This window comes from Lepus europaeus, chromosome 17 (genome assembly GCF_033115175.1).
Source record: "Lepus europaeus isolate LE1 chromosome 17, mLepTim1.pri, whole genome shotgun sequence".
Lineage (NCBI taxonomy): Eukaryota > Metazoa > Chordata > Mammalia > Lagomorpha > Leporidae > Lepus > Lepus europaeus.
In genome coordinates, this window is record NC_084843.1 from 61,761,208 (window position 1) to 61,767,903 (window position 6,696).

The following is a 6,696-nucleotide window of genomic DNA, read 5'->3' on the forward strand; positions in this document are numbered from 1 at the left end:
CTGCATGGCTGACAGGGACCTGAGTACTTGAGCTCCTGCCTCCCAGCCTGTGTAGTAGCAGGAATCTGGAGTAGGAAGCACAGCGGGGCCTCAACCCCACACCCTCTGCTACAGGATTCGGGTGTCGCAAGTCACAGCTTAAGTGCTGTGCCCAACGCTGTTCTGTGTCCTGGCGAGGTTGCCTGTCCGAGGAGCCTCCTCTGTGTGAACTCTGAGGCAGGTATCGTCTTGTGTCTGGCCTGTCTCACTTGGTGTAATGTTGTCTGCTGCATGCGTGGAGAATCAGCACTTCACTGTGGCGAGCAGTGCTGCTCTGACGCTGCTATAGGAACCCAGGCCTGAGCCCCTGCCCTAGATTCCATGAGGAATCTTCCTGGAATTGGATTGGCTGGGTCGAGCTGCAGTCCTGCCTCCCACGGTGGCTGCATTCCCACCTGGAATGTACTGGGTTCCAATTTTCTGTGTCCTTGTCAACACTTAGTCTTTGCTGTTTTGCTGACAACAGCCATCCTAATGGACTGTAGTTTAAGATTTTATTTATTTGAGACACAGAGTTAGAGAAAGAGAGGGAGAGACAGAGAAGTCTTCCCTCTGCTGGTTCACTCCCCAGATGGCAGCAAATGACTGGAGCTGGGCTGATCCAAAGCCAAGAGCTTCTTCCAGGTGTCCCACTTGGGTGCATGGGCCCAAGCACTTGGACCGTCTTCCACTGCCTTCCCAGGCCATAGCAGGGAGCTGAATCAGAAGTGGAGCAGCCGGGACACAAACCAGCGCCCACGTGGAATGCCGGCACCACAGGCAGAGGCTTAGCTCTGGCCCCGTGGATTGTGGTTTTGACTTGGATCATTTAGGGTTATGCCGGGTGTCTTTCTGTGTGCCTTCTGCCTGTGTGTGTGTCTGCCTTTGGGATAATGGTGCTCCAGTTTATTTGCCCATGTGTTTGGGCTGTTTTTGCTGTTTGTCGGGGGTTAAAAGTTTGATATGAAATGCAAAACACCCAGATTGCTCTTACTTTTATGGATTGAAAAGCTCTCAAGTGCAGTACTTGGAGATTCATGCAAGGTTTTCCTGCTTTTGTGTCGAGAATTTGAGGCATTCCACCTGAATCCTTGGCCCTCACCGTCTGTATTCCAGGCTTACCTGGGTGGGTTTCCTTTACTTTTCTAAGCACTGCTCAGGAAGTTTTCAATTTCTCAATTAGATTACAGCCCCTGTTTTTCAGAACAAAAAAAAATTCTTTATTCTGGATTTTAACCCCTTATCAGATCAGTGATTGGTAAATATTTTCTCCCATGTTTTTATATTCTTGGCAGCGTCCTTTGCTTAAGTTTTTAAATTTTGAGAGGCAGAAAGATGGTCCCAATCCACTGGCCCATTCTTCTAATAGCTGCACTGGCTGGGTCGGGAGCCCGGGAGCCACAGTCCAAGTCTCCCGTATGGGCCACAGGAATCCGTCTGCTTGAGACAGCTCTGCCGCCTGCCAGGTGTCCCCCGGCAGGAAGCTGGAGTCGGAGGCAGCAGCTGACAGCAGGCACTGCAGTGCGGGTTGCGGGCATCTTCACTAGGCCGATGCCCACTCCCAGTGCTTGGAAGCTGTACATTTTTAAAATTTCTCCGACACACACAATTGTTGGATATTTACAAGGTGCCGTGCGATGTCCTGATACATGTAGACATAGTGTAATGTCCAAATCGGAGTAAACGTATCTATCTCATCAAACATGAAGCATTGCATGATAAAATATTCACAATCCATGATAATAGCTTTTCTCATTGTTGAAACCATTTGACCATCTGTAGTGACCCTACTGTGCGATAGAAGACGTGAACCGTCTCACTCCCGTCTCACTCCGATGAGTAGCAGTGACTAAGTCTGTGCTTATCCCTAGCCGCCCTCCCCGCTCTCCAGCCTCGGCTAACCACCATTATCCTCTTGAATTCTGGGAGACTTTCTTTAGAATGGACTTTGTTTTAAATTTTCATTTTTATTTGAAAGGCAAAGAAACAGAGACCGAGTGTCCTCTCACGTGCAATGGTTGGTTCCCTAAGTGCTGTTGGCAGCCAGGGCTGGGCCAGGCCAAAGCCAGGAGCCTGGAACTCAGTTTGGGTCTTTGATGTGTGTGGCAGAGATCAAAGTATGGAAGCCATTGCCTGCTGCCCCCGAGGGCGTGCGTTAGCAGGGAGCTGGAGCTGGGAGTCAGAGTGGAGATGCAGGCGTCCCAGGTGGTGCCCTAACTGTGCCAAATGCCAACGCCACGTCAGCTTCGCAGATTGCACCTGTGAGTTCACACAGCACTCATCCTCTATGCCTGGCTTAGTTCACTCAGAACGACGCACTCCAGTGCCGGCCCTGTTGACCAAGAAAAGGCTTTCTGCACTTCCTAACGACTGTGTGCGCCACGGTTTCTTTGCCCCTTCACTGATGACAATTGCCTCTCTCAGCCACTGTGACTAGTGCTTCCGCCGGCAAGGGCGGCAGCTGTTGCTTTGACAGATTCCGCCACCCTGCACGCCTGCCCCGCGTAGGACTGCCTTCCCCTGCGGGTTTGTACGGAGCCTTGCCGTGTCCTCCACGGTGGCTGCACGGTTCCACATTCCCACCAGCAGTGTCCCTCGGCTGTGCATCCTGGCCAGCTTTTGTTACCTTTCGTCTCTTTAAAAAATACTTGTTTTATTTATTTGAAAGTCAAAGCCGGCGCCGCGGCTCACTAGGCTAATCCTCCACCTTGCGGCGCCGGCACACAGGGTTCGAGTACCGGTCGGGGCGCCGGTTCTGTCCCAGCTGCCCCTCTTCCAGGCCAGCTCTCTGCTGTGGCCAGGGAGTGCAGTGGAGGATGGCCCAAGTGCTTGGGCCCTGCACCCCATGGGAGACCAGGATAGGCACCTGGCTCCTGCCATCGGATCAGCGCGGTGCGCCGGCCGCAGCCCGCCTACCGCGGCGGCCATTGGAGGGTGAACCAACGGCAAAAAGGAAGACCTTTCTCTCTGTTTCTCTCTCTCACTGTCCACTCTGCCTGTCAAAAAAAAAAAAAAGAGTAATGGAGAAGCAAAGAGAGCGAGCTTCCATCTGCTGGTTCTCTCCCTAAATGGCTGCAACAGCCAGGGCTGGGCCAGGCCATAGCCAGGAACTCGAGCCAGGTCTCTCACACGAGTGGCAGGGGCTCAAGTACTTGTGCCATCTTATGCCTTTCCAGGTACGTTAACAGGAGAGGCCAGGACTTAAACTGGCACCGCGGTATAGGATGCTGGCATCGCAAGTGTTGGTTAGCCTGCTGCACCACAACACTGGCCCCAACTTTGATCTCTGGTTACTAGCCAATCTACCTGGCATGGGGTGATACCTCATTGTGGGTTTGATTGGCATTTTTATGATGATTAGCCGTGCTGAGCATCTTTTTATGTATCTGTTGGCCATGTGTGTGTCTTTTGAAAAGGTCTATTAGGGAGCTGGTGCTATGGTGTATTGGTTAAAGCCGTCACCTGCAGTGCCGGCATCCCATGTGGGCACTGGTTCAAGTCCTAGCTGCACCACTTCCAATCCAGCTCTCTGCTGTGGCCTGGGAAAGCAGTGGAAGATGGCACAAGGATTGGGCCCCCAACCTGTGTGGGAGACCCGGAAGAAGCTCCTGGCTTTGGATCAGCGCAGCTCTGGCCATTACGGCCATCTGGGGAGTGAATAAACAGATGAAAGACCTCTCTCTCTGCCTCTTCTCTCTCTGTGTAACTGTTTCAAATAAATCTTTTTTGGAAAATTCCATTTCATATTTTTTAAAGTCTGTTAGGATCTACTGCCCATTATTAAAATCGAGTTAGCTGGGTTTTTGCTGTTGAACTCCTTATATAGTCCAGATACTGGCCTCGTGTGGGATGCACAGCTTGCAAACGCGTCTCCCTGGAAGTTGTCTCTTCACTTTGTTTACCTTGCTATGCAGAAGCTTTTTAGTTGGGTGAAATTCTGTTTAATTTTGGTTTTATTTCCTGTTCGTTTGGGGTCTGATCCAAAAAAATTTTTTCCCCTTCTAATGTCCTAATGTGTTTTCCCTATGTGCTTTGCTAGTAGTTTCAGGTCTTAAATTTTGGTCTTTAATCAAATTTTGAGCTAATGTGTGTGCAGTGTGAGTAGGGATCTAGGTGCATTGTCGGGCTTGTGGCCCTCCGAGCTTCCCAGCGCCATCTACTGAAAAGCCCATCCTCCCCCCAGTGCACGCTCTTTGCACTTCTGTGAGGCGAGTTGGCTGTAGATGGGTGGATTCACTTCTAGGTGCCTGTTTTCATTCCAGCGTAGTCAGACTTATTAAGCTTGGTAGTATATTTTGAAGTCGGGTACTATAATGCCTCCTGCTGTCTTTTTGCTCGATTACTTTGTCTATTTGAGTTTTTTGTGGTTCCATAGAAAATTTCAGTTTTCAGTTCTGTGGAAAATACCATTGATACTTTGATAGGTATTGTACTGAATTTGTAAAGAGTTCTGGCTAATATGGATGTTTTAAAGATAACTGATTATTCATTTTTTAAAAGATTTATTTTATTTGGAAGAGTTGCAGAGAGAGGTAGAGACAGAGAGGTCTTCCATCCACTGGTTCACTCCTCAATTGGCTGTAACAGCCGGAGCTGCGCCAATCCGAAGCCAGGAGCCTCTTCCGGGTCTCCCACATGGATGCAGAGGCACAAGGACATGGGCCACCTTCTACTGCTTTCCCAGGCCACAGCAGAGAGCTGGATGGGAAGTGAAGCAGCCAGGACTGAACCAGTGCCCATGGGGGATGCAGGCACTGCAGGCGGCAGCTTTACTACTACGCCACAGCGCTGGTCCCAGTTCTGTAGAATCTGTTTCACAGCTTTGTGGGGGAGAGTTCAAGGTTGTCTCTATGTAAAATCATCATCTGCAAACAGGAACACTGGGCTTTGTCCTCTTGCATGTGGAAGCCATCTATTTCCTCCTCTTGTCTGATGGCCCTGGCTGGGATTTCCAGCATTGTGCTGAATGACAGTGGTGAAAGCAGGCATCCTTGTCCCGTTCTAGGCCTTGGAAAGCCTTCAGCTTCTGTCTGCTCGGTGATGTTAACGTGTTTAATGTGTACTGTGTATGGCCTTTATCATGGTGAAGTATTTCTTTCTATACCTAATCTTGGAGATTTCTTCATGAAGAGATGTTGGATTTTATCAAACATAAAGATGATCATATGGTTTTGTCTTTCATTCTGTTGATGATGTATCATGTCTATTGATCTGTGTATAAACTATCCTTGCCAGATTTTACTTCTGTACTTTTGTAGTGATTTCAGAAGAATTGGAGTTTTCTTGAAATTGTTGACAGAGTGGCCGGCAATGTGGCACAGCAGATAAAGCTGCCGTCTGCAGTGCCAGCATCCCACATGTGCCCCATTTCGAGTCTCAGCTGCCCCATTTCCGATCCAGCTCCTGCTAATGGCCTGGGAAAGTGAAGAAGATGGCCCAGGTGCTTGGGCCCCTGCACCCATGCAGGGTATCTGGATGAATCTCCTGGCTCCTGGTTTCGGCGTGGCCCTGCCTCAGCCATTTCAACCATTTGGGAGTGGAGTGGACCAGCCGATAGAGGATCTCTCGCTCTCTACTTGCTTTCTCCATTTCTGTAGCTCTTGCTTTCTTTTCTTTTTTTTTTTTTTTTTTTTTTTTTTTTTTTTTACAGAGTTAGACAGAGAGAAGGTCTTCCTTCCATTGTTTCAACCCCCACAAATGGCCACTACAGCCGGTGCGCTTCACCGATCCGAAGCCAGGAGACAGGTGCTTCCTCCTGGTCTCCCATGTGGGTGCAGGGCCCAAGGACTTGGGCCATCCTCCACTGCACTCCTGGGCCACAGCAGAGAGCTGGCCTGGAAGAGGAGCAACCGGGACAGAATCTGGCGCCCTGACCAGGACTAGAACCCAGGGTGCCAGCGCTGCAGGCAGAGGATTAGCCTAATGAGCCGCGGCCCTGGCCAGCTCTCACTTTCAAATCTTTAAATTGTTGATAGAATTGAGCAGTGAAACCATCTGGTCCTGGCTTTGCTTTTATAGACTTTTATTACTGATCCAAACTCAATACTTGTCATGGATCTGTTTAGGTTTTCTGTTTTGTCATGATTCAGCCTTGGCAGGAGGTGTGTTTGTGTATGTATCTCCAGAAATTGTCCATTTTGTCTAGGTTATCAGATTAGTGGTCATGCAGTTGTTCCTAATAATCTCTAAAAATCTTTATTTCTGAAGTATCAGTCATCATGACCCCCTTCATTATCTTGCATTTTGATTTTGTCTCCTTGTTCCTTAGTCTCACTAAGGTTTTCTCAATTTTGTTTTTTTTTTTTTTTTAAAGATCTCTATTTGAGAGGCAGAGGCATGGGAGGGAGGGAGGAAGGAGAGGGAGTGCACACTCTTATCCACGGGTTCACTTTCAAGATGTCCACAACTGCCGATGCTGGCGGGGCAGAACTGTGAGCCAGGAACTCTGCCTCAGTCTCCCATAGGGGTGGCAGGGACCCAGGTACTTGGGTGTGGTCTGCTCTTGTTTTTTTTTTTTTTGTTTTTTTTTTTTTTCTAGGCCCTTGAGGTGTAATAATAGGTCATTTATTTGAGATCTTTCTGACTTTGGTTTTGGTTTATGTAGGTGTTGACTGCTGTAGGCTTGATTTTTTTTTTTTAAGATTTATTTATTTATTTGAAAGTCATAGTTACAGAGAG